The 15807-nt window shown below is 40.5% G+C and overlaps 1 pseudogene; it reads right to left on the bottom strand.

Annotated features, from left to right (window-relative positions):
* Positions 1-2180: 2180 nt before the first annotated feature.
* Positions 2181-2782, bottom strand: LOC118830353 (annotated as a pseudogene).
* Positions 2783-15807: the final 13025 nt, after the last annotated feature.

Raw genomic sequence — 15807 nt, 5'->3', positions numbered from 1 at the left:
TGTCACTCAATGGCCTCTATCATCGGTCCCCAATTTACCTTGCCTGCTTTATCTACTACTTTTCTCCCACCATGTCCCTTAAGCAACAACTTGGAATAATCATTATTTCTTGAACATGATCCCATAGTTTCTCTAACTCCTTGCCTTTCTTTATGCATTTTTTCCACCTGAAATGCCATTTCCCACCATTTCCATTTGTTATTTACTGCTCAATTTTTAAGGCTCAGACCAAATGCCACATCTTTGACGAAGCCATCCCTGATCTTCTCTTTTCCCTAAATTACTTCAATACTTTGATGATTTCAACGGATTTTTACATATGGATGTGGTTTTTTTTTTGTTTACATGCCTTAACTCTCTCCTGGTTTGCACATACCTTCAATGCACGGAAAGGCTTATTTACCTTTGTACCTCCCTAACACACAGCCTTTGTGTATATTAAGTGCTTAATAAATGCTTGTTCAATAAATTCAGAAGCCTTAATCAGGTCAGTGACAATGAGAACAGAGAGGAAAGGACATATGCAAAAAATGTTGTAGAAGAATACATGAATCAAATCCCCTACATAAACCACAAATTAGGGCTTTTGGCCTGTGAATTTTAAACCTCAGACAGTGACCACTAGATAAAATGAGATAAAATACTTTAAAATTTTTAAATGTTTTGTAATAGTTGAACAATTGTAGCCTCAGTAATAATCAGATCTGTTCTGGTATCAGTGGTAGTAGTAATAGTGCTGATGGTGGTGGTGGTCTTAGTGGTGGGTAGTAGCAGCAGCAGAGGTAGTAGTAGTAGTAGTAGAGGTGGTGGTGGTGGTAGTAGTGGTGGTGGTGATAGTATTAGTGGAGGTGGTGGTGGTAGTGGTGGTGGTGGTGGTGGTGGTAGTAGTAGTAGTAGTAGTAATAGTAGTGGTGGTAGTAGTAATAGTGAAGGAAGCAGTAGTAGTAGTAGTACCAGTAGTTGTTTGTCCTTCACTACCAAAGAGGACCATGGCATCGGGAAGGTGATGATATAACTTACAAAAATTAGATTTAAGTGAGGGAAGGATGTGTGAAGACAGCAGCCTCACTTTCTCCTCCAGAGCCATATGGGTGTAGTGGTAAGCTATGAATCAAGACAACTGGAGGTGGCCCCCAGTAGTAGTAGTAATAGTGGTGGCACTAGTAGTAGTGGTGGTGGTAGTAATAGCAGAGGTAGCAATAGTAGCCAGAGAACAAATTAGGGCAAAGAAATCACAGCTTTGCCCCGGGCACCAACATTTGGACGAGAATTCCTCTCCATGCTAGGTAAAATAGACATTACTACGTCCTCCCCTAGCCCCAGATCACCCCTTCTATGAACCAGTTGTCATAGCAGCCCTTGCCAAGGGCTGTGACACTGTTATACCTCCTATGTGCGATGGGTCCCTCCTCCTCTTCTCAGGGGCTATTCATGGGCAGTTCCATGGGGGCACAGGATGAACTATCTAGGCTTTCACGGTTCCCCTTGACTGGGACATATTGTCCTGGGAACCCATAGCTTTTTTCCCCCAAGACCTCTTCTTCAAACCTTTCATTAGACGCTTAGTTAAGGCAGAACTCTGCTCAGTGGCTACTTAGCCAGAGAAAAAGACTCCAAAGGAGGCTCAGAAGGTGATCACTCTCACAGGGCAAATGCAGAAGGAAAGATTGAGTCAAGGCCTACAAAGAACAGAAGTCTTTGAAAAAAGAGTTACCTTGGGTTTACATACAGATATATCATTAAAATGGGTCTCATATGACAGAATCCCCACAATACATGGTAAACTATTTTGTTTCAGATTCTGACTCTCAGGATGCTGATAGTGAGGTTGCCACCCCAACCTCCACCCACTGCCTAATTTCAGGGTAACTCTGTTCTATAGTTTGACTGCCGAGCTTGGAAGTTTGAGAAATTAGAGTTCTGGAGGGCAGGAAAGGAGGAGTGTCACAAACAGGCCCAATTTCTCCCCCTATCAAAAGCAGGATTCCTAAGGTTTAAATTTTTGAGATATGGCTTGTGTGATGAGTGGTTATTTCTTGAATCATGAGTTTATGTGGTAATTGTATAGGGCTCCCTAATATAAATTGTGACCCTTTCTGGGAACACCCCAGCGCTTGTGATATTACAGAGCAGGCCTCAAGAGTAAACAAGTTGTGCTTCTGAATCTTCTTCCTTCACCTTCAGCAGAAACACTCTATGCTGGCTCAAACACTTTTCATCTCATTCAGGAAGTGATAGAACTGAGGCAGGGTTAACTCTATATGTACATTTGCAGACTGGTTTTCTTTTTTAACCACTAACTTCAATTGTAAAAGAAAATTCCCCACTTTCAGCAGCTCACTGCTCCCTGATGTCACTCCAAATTTTCTGCCATATCTATAATCTGGTTGATCATCGATGTCTGTCCTATTGCCCATCATGCAAGTGTGGGAGATTTCTGCTTCCACTTCTCAGAAAAATAAGCGACTTTCTCTTCACTGAGCCCCAGAGTAATGAAATCTGCTCTGACCCTCTCAGCAGTCATATTCTTCTTCAAGGCACCATTAGGCACTAGGAGAAGGCTTTTCACAATATTCCTTAAGGGCCCCAAGGCTGATCTGATTGGTGGAAGCAAAATCAGACAGTTTAGCCAGAAATATTTCAACCTCCTTGGGTTGGACCAAGATGTAGAAAATCACTTGGGTCAGAGTTGCAAACTGCTCCCACTGAGCTGGTTCAAGTATAGGATATCATTCCCTGCGTACTTGGGAATGGGGTCCAGTGTGAAGTGGACACACCTCATGGTCACATGTCAACATCCCGTCAACATCCAACTCATAGCTTTTTAGAAAAAGATCTGTGGCATTTTTCCTCTTTGTAAGAATCTTCCTCCAGATCATGCTCTCTAACTATAGATGTCCCTCAGGGTTCTGTCCTGAGTCCCCTCCATCCTCTATATTACTCCACTTGGTGATCTCATCAGTTCCCATGGATTTACTTACTGTCTTTATGCTAATGATTCCCAAAACTACCTTTCCTGCCTCAGTCTCTCTGCTCACCTTCAATCTCACATCTCCAATTGTCTTTTAGACATCTTGAACTGGATGTCTAGTAGACATATTAAATTAATATGTTCAAAATGAAACACATTATCTTTCCACCTAAACCCTTCCCCACTCCTACCTTCCTTGTGACTGTAGAGGACAACACCATCCTCCTGGTTGTCAGGCTTTAAACCTAGGTGTCATCCTGGATTTCTCACTATCTCTCACCCAGAGCCATATTCAAGACCTGCCAATTTCACCTCTGCAAGACCTCTCAAATACACCTCCTTCTTTCCTCTAATACAGCCACCATTCTAGCTCAGACCCTGATCACCTTGTGCTTGGACTACTGCAATAGCCTGCTGGTGGGTCTGCCTGTCTCAAGTCTCTCTCCACTCTAATCTTTCCTCTGTTTGGGCAATAAAGTGATTTTCCTAAATCACAGGTCTGATTATGTCACTCCCCTACTCCATTAACTGCAATGGCTCCCTACTGCTTTCAGGAGCATTCAAAGACCTTCATAACCTAGCCCCCCTCCTACCTTTCCAGTATTCTTGCACCATACTCCCTGAAAAGTACTCTTTGATCCAGTGACACTGACCTCCTGGCTGTTTCACGAATAAGACACTCCATCTCTCAGCTCTAGCATTTTCTCTGACACTCTCCCTTGCCTGGAACACTCTCACTCCTGAAGTCTCATCATTGATCTCCCTGGCTTTCTTTAAGTCCTAAGCTAAAATCCCACCTCCTCTAGGAAGTCTTCTTCAACCCCTCTTAATTCTAATGCCTTTCTTCTGTTATTTTCTCTTTATCTTGCAAAAATATTTTTATTTATAGATAAAAATATTTGTCCTGTTCGTTTTGTGTATGTATGTTTATATGTTGTTCTCCCTTCCCCATTAGATGATACTTGAGGGCAGAGAATATATGTTTGATTTTTGCCTCTTCTTGTATCCCTAGCACTTAGCTCAGTATCTGGTACATAGCAGGCACTTAATAAAGGTTTGGTTGATGGACAAAAGGAAACCATGGAGCTGACTTTCAGACAAGGACTCCTGGATCTACAAGACTTCAAATCTAATAGTTCCATCTACAACAACAAAAATTTTCTTTTAATTGATATTGCCCCCGGAAAGGGCTATTTCAGATCCATAGCTAAAATTAATTATTTGCTGTTCTTTTGTATTTTTACCAACATTAAGCCAAATTTACGTTGTGAAACAAACCATCCATAGAGTATATGTCATAATTACTGTTTAGCAATTCCACGCTGGCAAAAATTTATTAAAACTTCACGACTCATTAATAGCAAGTGATCATAATTGTTTAATAGAAAAGGAAACTTAGTTAATGATGGAAGCCCTGATTAACGTGTTTGACCTCAAGACGCGAAGTCAAGTGAAATTAATATTGCCAAGTGTTGAACATAAGGTTATTTAAAGTGTACATGGTTTCAATCATCATAAAAAAGCAAATAAACTGGTTTGGAACTTGACTGGAGCCAAAAAGCCTTTTAACTCTTGCCTAGAAATTAGCAAGTACTTTAATGAATTCCTCCACGATTGACAATTAAGTGACAGGATTTGGAAAGACACAGAAATGACTCATTTCCATCAAATCCCACAGCAATATAATTAAGAGTTTACTGTGTAAAATATGCAAGGGTACCCTTGGTTTAGAAGCAAATCTTACAGAAATGCTTGGTATGGCAGAAACACAGTGTCCTAGGAATTACTATAGCATCTTGGTAGTAAATGTTTTGAAGAGTTAATCCTTTCCTATCAAAGTAAGTCAGCAGCCAAGACCATGAAACTCCAGGAGTCCTCAAGTAGCTTAATTGCATGCAGCATCTCTAGATTGGACAGAATCTTTTCTCCAAGTGTCAGCTATAGATTTAACGGTATAGGTTTCCATGTGACCAGGGCAACCCCATGCCATCAGGAAAGATAACAATATAGATTTAAGCTCAACCTGTCCCCAAGGATCTGTGTCATTCTTTACTTAAAAAGTCAATGCTGTCAGCTTTTGGATAATGACTTGAATCTTCTGAAGCCATCTTGTAAGTGGAAGGTTCTGTCTCATCTGATAGAGGAGTTCTATGAAGGCCTGGGTGGTAGGAAAAGTGGAGGGTAGGAGAATCAGAATTAAATGATAGAATCACAGAGTCTCAGAATAGGCAGGGTTGCTTAGAAGGCATCTAGTCAAACCTTTCATTGAACAAGAACCCTCCATACCAGAGGTTTCAATCACATGGCCCACAAGCCACATGCAACCCACAACACTCCAGAGTGTGGCCCAAACCAGATTAAAATGTCATTGGGAAGTACAAGGATATTTATAGCGGCTCTTTTTGTGGTAGCCAAGAATTGGAAATCAAAGGGATGCCCATCAATTGGGGAATGGCTGAACAAGCTGTGGTATATGAAGGTAATGGAATACTATTGTGCCATAAGAAATGGGGATGATACGGACTTTGTAACAACCTGGAAAAACCTACATGACATAATGCTGAGTGAGTGGAGCAGAGCCAGGAGAACATTGTACACAACCACAGATATATGGATTCAGTGAGGACCAACCCTGACATACTTGGCTCTTCTCAGCAACGTAAGGTGCAAGGACAACTCCAGGGGACTCATGATGGAGAATGCTATCTTCATTCAGAGAAAGAACTGTGAAGTTTGAATACAGATTGAGGTGCACTACATGCTCGCCTTTTTTGCTTCTCTTTTGTTTTTGCTTATGGGGTATTTTTTTTTGGTTCTGTTTCTTCTTTCTCATGATTCATTCCATTGGTCATAATTCTTCTCCACAGCTTGACTAGTGTATAAATTAATTCAATGCGAAGTTATACATGGTAGTTAAATGAGATTCCATGCCGTCTTGGGGACGGAGAGGGGAGGGAGGGGAGAAATTCTGGAACTCAAAATTATGTAGAACCGTGTGTGGTAAACTAAAAATAAAAAAAAAAATTTAAAAAAATGTAATTGGGAAATATTTAATAAAAGAAAACAGATAATACTAATATGTGGTTTTCTAAATCAATATGTGGCCTGAAAAGATTCCTCCATATGGTTTAGTGGCCCCCTTTCTATCTGAGTTTGGCACCACCGCTCTACAACATACTGAACACATGATCATTCAGACTTTGCCTGAAGACAGCCATAAAGTAAGAACCTACCATCTTTCTAAGGAGCCCTTTCTCCTTTTGGATAGCTTCAGTTATTAAGAAATTATTCAGTCATTCAATATTCATTCAACAGTTATTGCTGTGCCTAAGAAATATGTGATCCATTACAGACTTATTCTGATGCCTTCTTGTGGCATGGAGGTAACCCTTGGTTCTTAAAGATTTTGCCCTTGGAAGGAAAGCTTTATATGACTGAAAGGCCTTGAATATATGCCTGGCAATGGGCTGTGTGTTTGTCGTGTGAGGACTTGCCTAGTTAACCTAGGGAAGGTTGAAACTAAAAGGTTAGAAATACATTGATGATTTTTGTTATGGGCAGCTTTTACAAAGGGATATGAGATGTGACTCCGTCCTGAAGGATAAGATGGGGATGCAGGAAAATGAAGTCAATCAATTAATCGACAAGCATGCATTAAGTGCCTAGGTTGTGCCAGGCATTGTGCCAAGTGCTAAGGAAATAAAAATAGAAACAAAACAGTCCATGATCACAAGGAGCTTATAACCTAACTGGAGGAGACAAAACAGCCATATATATATAGCTCTATACCTGTGAGAGCAGGTGAGTTCCCTAAGGGACACAGGGTTAAGAGAAAAGAGCAAAGGTCAAAGCAATGAAGCTCGCCAATTGGTAGTTTGCATTTGAGGTCAGCAGTAAGACATAGCCAGAGACAGGAGCACATAAAGGATTTATGGGTCTCACTTTAAGATCTCAACTGCAAAAAATCTAAATTTCCAAACTTGGCTATTATTCACGTTGCAAAGAGATTACTGATTTATGAAAATTTGTGGTACTGTTAAGAGTTGAGTGAGCCGTAGTGTATTTATCGCACATTTAAATAATAATAATGGTAATAGCTAACACATAATATTTAAGGTTTCAAAGCCAATTATCTCATTTGACCCTTACAACAACCCAGTGAAATAGGTGCTACTATTATCCCTATTTTGCACATGAGGAAACTGAGGTTGAGAAAGATTATGACTTGCTCAGAGTTGTCTGAGGCAGTATGTGAACTCAAATCTTCCTGACTCCAAGTCCAGTGCTCTGTCTACTCTACTTGTCAATCACATTTAAAATCTGATGGTTTACTAAAATTAGACATAAATAGATCTTTTTCAAGAATGTGTCCATTGCACAAAATGAAGTGTACCTTCACTTTGAAAAAGACTTCTCACAAATTGATTTACAGTTTTATTTCAAATATTGTGATATAGAAAATAATAGATATCAAGGAGCAGATCTACCTGTTGATAAGTAAGACGGTGCCAGAGAACAATCATTTAATAGATGACTTCAGGATGTAGAGAAAAGATAGAAGGAAATGTTGGGGTACTCTCCTTAGTAGTATGTCTCAGCCCAGATGTAGCAATGGAAGTCTCTCCCTCTCCCTCTCCCTTCCTCTCTCTCTCTCTCTCTCTCTCTCTCTCTCTCTCTCTCTCCCCCCCTCTTTCTCTCCCCTTCTTTTCCCTCTTCCACCCTCTCTTCCCCTCTCCCCCTTCTCCTCTCTCTCTTTCTCTCTCATCTTTTTTCCTCTTCTCCCACTCTCCTTCCATCTCTACCTCCCCTTCCCCCTTCTCTCTCCTCCCTCTCTCCCTACCTAGTTCCCTCTCTCCCCCCTTCCCTTCTCTCTGTCATTCCCTACCTCCCTCCTCTCTCCTCCCTTCTACCTTAATCTCTGGATCTCTATCTCTTTCTCTCTCCCCTATCCTCTCATGCTTTTTCTCTCCCTCTATTTCCTTCCCAATGTAAGTATTTTCCCTCTTTGGTGGAGCTTACTCACTTGGTAAAAAGGTGGGATCTCATTTCTTTCTATCCACTGATCTGAGAAAGCAGAGGTTCTTATCCACAAGTGATTCATGATTGTTGTGTTACACCAGCAGGGCTATAGGACTATAAATCTTTTAATTTGCCCATCTTTTAATCTCTTTAAGGTGGTAAGGGTAGAACCGTAAATACTTGCTGCCAAAAGTCACCACTATCAAAACACCCCCAAAACCAAAAAGCCCCCTCAATAGAGTAGGTCAATTCAACTGCAGAAATATTTTTGATCCACTCATTCATTCATTTCATTCATTCATTCCGTCATTCACTCCTTCACTTGTGTGTGAAGTGGCACCCTCGAGCGAAGGAGCTGTTTCATTTTTGGCTTGCCTTTGTATACCCATTGCTTGGCACATAATGGACACTTCATTCATGTCTGACAACTGAATTGGATGACCGCGTGCAAAGCTGTGCTAGGCTCTAAGGGGTACACAAAACATTGCACAGGATCTCTGCCCTGACTGCCCTCATATAGCTTAGAGCCTAGCAGGGGTGATAACAGAGACGTGCGACATTATAACTAAAATGCAAAAAGAGATGGAAGAGATGTGCAAACTGCTATAAGAAATCTGAAGAAGAAAAGCTCATTTCTGACTGGAGGCACAGGAGAGGCTTCACAAAAGAGGTAGTAATTGAGGTCAGCCTTGCAAGATTGTAATATCATAGACTGAGAGCTGGAAGACACATTGGGGTCACCAAATCCAACTTCCTTATTTTATAGATGAGGAAACGTAGCCCCTAAGTGGTTATTCAATTGGACCAAGGTCACACAGGAAGTAAATCTCTGCAGGTGGGATACACACCAAGATTTTTCTGACTGCAAGTCTAGAGCTTTACCTACAAAAACGGTCCTTGCCCTCAAGGACCTTACTTTCTAATGGAAGGAAAACATGTAAATAACCAGGTGCATGCAATATATACACACAGTAGATAAAAGGCAGTCTCCAGAGGGGAAGGCACTTATACTCCCATGTCTATGTGTCCTGTCCAAGTTTCTCATCTGAGTGCCAGTTCAGTATTGCTAACTAACTGCCTGTTAGATACGTCCATATGGGTGTCCCATATACACCTGCAATTCAGCTGTGGGAACTCATTATCTTTCCCCAGTAAACCGATAATCCCTTTTCCCAGATCCCCTGTTTTATGCTAAGGAAACCATCATCCTTCTAATCAGTCAGGTTTTGCCGCTTCAGAACAGCCCTCATCTGTGCAATCTTCTCCTTAATACAATTCTTATTGATTCTGTTTTCACAGTGTTTTTCGTATGTCCTTTTTTCTCCTCTTGCAAGGCAGAGATCATCCTAGCTCAAGCTCTTGTCACCTCTCACCTGCACTAGAGCAACAGCCTCCCAAATGGTCTTACTGCTTCTACTATTTCCCCTCTCCAATCCATCTTCCCCACAGTTGACAAAAAAATCATCCTCCTAATTCGAAGAAACCTGAAAATATTTACGTGATCTAATGAGAGAAATAAGCAGAACCAAAAGAACAATAAAGAACAATAAAAATAAAGAATATAAAAAAATGATGACAAAGCCAATGAAAAGACTCATAAAAGGAAGATCTGAACAAATAAAAAGTCAGTAATGGTGCCTGAGAACAGACACTGAAGCACACTTCCCTTCTTTTGTCAGAGAGCAGTATGTTGTATTCATTATCAGAGGTGGTCACAGTAGTGGGTGCTTTTGCTTAACAGGTTTTTGTGTTAGAAGAAGGGTTGTGCTGAAGCTAATTTATATCCCCTGGAGAGACTCCATGGTTAAATTTTTGTTGTGAGTATTTACAGCTCAGAAATCAGCAAACACTTGATTTATTGTTTTGTCTAGATCAGGGCTGTCCAAAATGTGGCCTACAAGCATAGATATTTGCATAAATGCTTTAGTAAATGAAGCCAAGCTACTGCAGAGCTCTCACTAAAATGGCAAATCAAAATATATTGTCTATTGTTTCAATAAAAACCTAAGGTTGGACAGCCCTGGTCTAGACTTTAAAGAAAGTGATGGGGCAGCTAGGTGGCAAAATGGATAGTGTGTTGGGCCTGGAGGAAGACTTAAGTGCCAATTCAGCCTCAGACACTTACTAGCTGTGTGACCCTGTGCAAGTCACTTAACCCTGTTTGACTCACTTTCCTTATCTGTAAAATGAGTGGGAGAAGGAAAGGCAGACCAGTCCAGTATCTTTGCCAAGAAAAGCCCAAATGGGGTCATGAAGAAATGGACAAAACTGAACAAGAACAAAGAAAGTGATGGAGAAAATGTCAATAATGCAGATTAAAACTAAAAGTGTGTCATGCAGTTTTCAGAGAGCTGGTTATTATGCTCTTACCATCATACCACTGGTTATAATGGAAAATTCAAGTGGGCTTGGGTGTGGGATAGAAGGGGAGGAGCATCTCTCCCATCTCCCAGAAATGACTGTGATATTAAAGACACAGGGTATATAATATTTTACAATAAAATACAATAATTTTTTTAATTCATCTTCCAAAAGTACAATTTTAACCTCTCCTGCTCAAGAACCTTTAGGGGCTCCCTATAGTCACTGAGACAAAATGCATTTGGCTTTTAAAGAAAATCTGGCTCTAGCCTATCTTTCTAGGTTTATTACGCATTATCCTCTTTTATACACTTGATATGTTAGCCAAACTGATCCAACTTTCTAATTCTCCAAACTGTGATGAGCTTCCTCCTTTGTATGCCTTTGTATGACTGATCTCCCATGTCTATAAAAGCAATCATTCCACACTTATTACTTGTAAAATCCATTGTTTCCTTCAAGCCTCGGCTCCCATTACCTCCTAAACAAGCTGATGCCCCCAGTTGCTGATATTCTCCGTGTCTCCTACAATTTACTATATCTATTTTGCATTGATTCCTCTGTATATTCGTTGTTTCTACTCATTAGAATGAATGCTCCTTGAGAGCAGGAACAGTTTTATTTTTTCATGTTTATCTAGCATTGTTCCTTAAACATAGTAGGTATATAAATAAATGCTTGAGAAATGAATGAATGAACTCACTGGAAGGAGGAAAGAACTCAAGCTAATTGGAAACTGGCTATCTGTTAATACCATTTCTCTTATTGCTTGTCATACTTTTTACCTCTCTGATTTTGTGAATATTTTCTAAAGTTCCTTTCCGAAGGTTGGAATAAAGTCCTTAGAAAATCAGCAAATGATACCTCCTGTTTTAGCCAACTTTACCGGCATTGACTTTGATAATAGCTATTCAAAAAGATTATACTCCACTCGCTTCGATAGCAGTGGGCTGCCATCCTTATGTTAGGCATTAAAGGTAGCTTCCACTGTGCTATAAAAACCATCTTTGTTGAGACCGTGCAAATCATCATTCTGCTGCTTCTTCCCAAGGCTTCTGGGATTTGCAGCAGAGACAGGGAGAAGTCAGAATTCTCAGGCAGAGAAAGAAAGTGTTAAGATACTTTCTGAGCCAGAATCCACCCACAGAGGGTTAGCTAGGGTCCTGATAGAGTTTCACTCTGGATAGCTTCACCTTCAATGGTAATATATACCAAGTCCCGGAACAGCGATGATTGGCAAGCGTGGCTTGATATGTAAAGACAGGAGATGATTTTCTGGGCAACAAAGCTTTGAAGTAGGGTGTTAGAACCCACCCAGAAGTCACAGCTAGAGCAGTCCTTCCCAGCTGACCCAGCTCTTGGCTGGGAATATTCATGGGTTCAAACTATGAGCAAGGAAGAAAATAATCTATAATATCTCTGGGTGGATTTGATCCCCCAAATCACATGTGCAGATTTTACTCATCAGTAGCGGTGATATACTTATCTTAATTCTCTGAAATCAGGAACGGAAATGAAAAATTCTCCTCAGTGGAGCAGTACTCGACATTACCATGACTGCTGTCTTAGGGGTGTTTCATCCTCTATTTTTTCCCTTAAGGTGGGGGTGGTAATCTAATTATCTTTTGGAGACAGTTTCATACAGTAATTTGTCATCTTGAGCAGTTCTCGCTTGCTGAATCAATTGTCAGTAGTAATAGAACAAGAACGGGGCTCACGCTGCATGGTAGTCCTTAAGCCTATGAGGTGGCGGTGATGAGGTGATGTTACATCCTTTACTTTCCCCAGGCCTGGAAACCAGTTCTTGTAGGGAGCAACAACACCAAATGAGCCATTCTGTTTGCCCGGTAATTTACACCCTCATTGAAGGAATAGCTTCCTAAGCATCCTGTCAGACAGAGATAGACACAAGTCCAGGAGCTGCCGAATCCTGTGGCTCCAGCTTGGTATTGCAAACCACAAGGGCCAGGAGTAATTTGAGAGCCCCTTTGTGCACCACAGGGTAAGGCAAGGTAACCACAAACTGCATTTTCTGCAATAGCAGTAATTAATCTTGTGAAAGACTCTTGTGGCAGACAGTCTTTCCACAACTTCCCATGTGGTGAATGGCTTTCTTGGGGGAAGTATTAACCTCCTGTTGGGCGTGCCAGTCTGAGGATAGGGGAACACCTTTATCTTCTTTTCTTATCTTTTCCCCTTCTTTTCTCTTCCACTCAGAATAGACCCTATTATTCTAGGGCAACATACTGTAGCATAGAAGCCTATAACGACAACGACAGCTAGGATTTATACAGCGCCTACTATGTTCCAGGCACTGCGTCGAGCGCTTCATATACGTTATCTCGTTTGATCCTCACAACACTCCTGGGAGGTAGGTGTCATTAGTATCCTGATTTTACAGTTGAGAAAACTGAGGCAAATAAGTTAAATGACCTTGGGGCCACACAGCTAGTAAGACTCTGTCTGAGGTGGAATTTGAACCCGGGTCTTTCTTACTCCTGTCCCAGTACTCTATGCTGCCACCTAGCTGCCCGATGATGATGATGAAGACTGATGATAACGATAGCAGCTAGCATTTATATAAGGCTTTAAAGTTTTCAAAGTGCTTTCCATAGTTTATTTCATTTGAACCTCTCAACAACCCTGGGAGGTATTATTATCTATTTTATAGATGAGACTTTTCAAAGCACTCGGAGCAATCTATGTGCTTAAAATCCATATCTATTTAATTGAATTGGTTTGCTGAAGGCTACTGAGTTACTGAACTAGTTTACTTTGTTTAAACCTCATTGAAAATTATCCTGCAGTGTATCAGGCCCTTTCTTGCTTTACTAAATAGAGTATAATGTACGTAGTTAACATCTTCTTAATTACTGAGAATACGGTACTGTCTCTGGATCATAATTCAGAAAACCAACCCTCAAAGAATGCATGGGATTGTAGATATAAAAATAGCTTGAATTTATATAATATTTAATATATAATATATATTAATATATAATAATATATATAATACTTAGGCTTATAAGTTTAGGGGTGGGCTATTCCTTGGAAGTCACTAAACCTAGCCTCATAATGTTACAAATAGTAAACTGAGGCTGAGAGAATTTAAGTGATTTGGTCACATAGCTAGTAAGTGTCTGAGTTAGATTTTGAACTCAGAACTTCTTTACTCTAAGTTCAGTGCTCTATGCAGGTACCTAATAAGTACCTACTCTAAGTTCAGTGCTCTTGTAGGTACCTAATAAGTACCTACAACGTCACAGGCTCTGTGCTAGAAATTAAGGATAGAAAAATAAAAGGGTGGGGGGAGTTCCCTGCCCTTGGGGAGCTTACATTTCACTGAGGTGCCATAGTGTGTAAACAAAGAAGTGCATAAAAGATAATTGGAGGAGGAAAAGGGCCCTAATAATTAAGGGTACCAGGGAAAGCTTCCTGCAGGCACCAGCACATAAACTGAGCCTTGAGGGAAGCTAAGGGTTCTTATTGTTGTTTGTCCTTCATTCTCAAAAAGGACCAATGACATCAGAAGAATGAGGTCTTCACTTGCACACAAATTGGATTTAAGTGAGGCAGAATTATATAGCTCTGGAAATGGGGATTCTGTAAGGCAGGGCTGAGGAAAGAGTGCATTTTAGGCATGGAGACGTCCAGACCAAGACACGGAGGTGGTTAGGTAGATGCCAAATTCAAGGAACAGTGCACATCCCAGTTTGGCTTGAATGTAAAGTACATGGAGTGGCAAGTTATATCCCACAAGACTGAAGTACTTTAAAAGCCAAGCTGAGGAGTTTGTATTTCATCTAAGAGACAATGGGAGCCATGCAAGATTCGTGGACGGGAGAATGCCAAAGTCAGAAGTGCCCTTTAAGGCAAGTTAGATGGCTTTATGGAGGACAGAATGGAGAAAGAAAAGATTGAAAGCTCAGAATGCATTTAAAAACCTTTCGGCATAGTCTTGTGAAGGGTAATAATAGTTTTACCTTCCCTACCCTCCAAATCATGCATTTATAAATTCGTTGTGTGAGTAGTCTGTATGCATGTGTAGGTACATATTGTCTCCCTTTATACAATGTGAGTTTCATAAGGGCAAAGGCTGTATTCTTTTCTTTCTTTTTTCTTTGTTTCTTTCTTTTGGTTTGTTCTCATATGTCATTGCCTAGCACACAACAGGCCCTTAATAAATATGGCTGATTAAATGATTGATTGTTAGGACCATGGCAATAGGAAAGGAGAAAAGGAGCCAGATGCCAGAGGTATTGTGGAGATAGAATGAAAAGACTTGGCAGTGTTAGCTTTTAGAACCTACCTTGTTTCACGTAAAGTAAATCCGTTTAACATCTTTTCTAACCAGGGAAAAAGATGTCTTTGCTCCACATCAGCCCAGGTATGATGCCTATCACCTTGACACCTTCACAGTCTACGAGATTTTTACAATTGGTTTTCATCCTATCCTTTACATCATCACTTGCTTTACTTTTTCTTCTTGTATGCATTTACCACTAAAGAGAAGGCATCTTTTATCTTATCTCTGTCACAGGTTGTATTTACTTTCCTGGCACTTCTCTCTGGATTTTATTAGTCATTTCTTGCTCCTAAAATTTCTGAGAGTTGGATGCATTAACAACTTGGGTATGAACCACGCTGTCCCCAGGGCAGCTACTACTGCTCTCTATGCTTCTACTGGGGGCGTTTCTGACAATGAAACTCTATTTTTCCCCACGGGATTGGCTCTGCCAACACTGACATGTTGGGAGTTCTCATCTCTCTGTGAACTTGGCCTCTCTGAAGGTGAGCCCAAAAAGCTGTTCACCTGGGATTTCATTATTTTTTATGAAATTCCAGTTGCTGATCCAAAACTTCACCCACTTTTCATACCAAACCAACGCAAGAATTTTATCAATTCTGACAGAAGTCTTTCCAAGCTAAATCATTTGGCACAAACTTAGCCTTGGACCTTCCTGAAAGGCAGAACAAAATGTGAAGGGAAAAAAAAAAACAAACAAACCTGAATGCAGAACTAAGACGGGAACAAAAACTATAATAAAAAGACCATTGGACTTGGAGTCATGAGAACCCAGGTTCAAATCTTACATCAAATACTCACAGCTGTGTGACCCTGGGTAGTTCACTTAACCTTTCTGTGCCTCAGTTCCATCATATATAAAATGGAATTGGAATCAGTGGTGTCTAAGGTTCCTTCTGGCTTAAAATTTATGATTCTTTGAATTTTACTGAATGTTGGATTTTAAAAGGGGGCTTTTGTTAGACAAATAATATCTTTCAAACAATACCTGCTTACGTTTAGAGCATTATAAGCTAGAGACTGAAGCCAGATCTGGTAGTAGTTTAATAATACATGTATAGAGGTACTAGCAAGATATTAAGAAATCTAAGCTGGTGAAACTTGAAGGAAGTGAAGTTTCTAAGATTTCCCACGGGAAGGGAGAGGATAT

The sequence above is a fragment of the Trichosurus vulpecula genome, chromosome 8 (genome assembly GCF_011100635.1).
Source record: "Trichosurus vulpecula isolate mTriVul1 chromosome 8, mTriVul1.pri, whole genome shotgun sequence".
Lineage (NCBI taxonomy): Eukaryota > Metazoa > Chordata > Mammalia > Diprotodontia > Phalangeridae > Trichosurus > Trichosurus vulpecula.
This window is presented reverse-complemented; position numbering and strand designations above follow the sequence as displayed.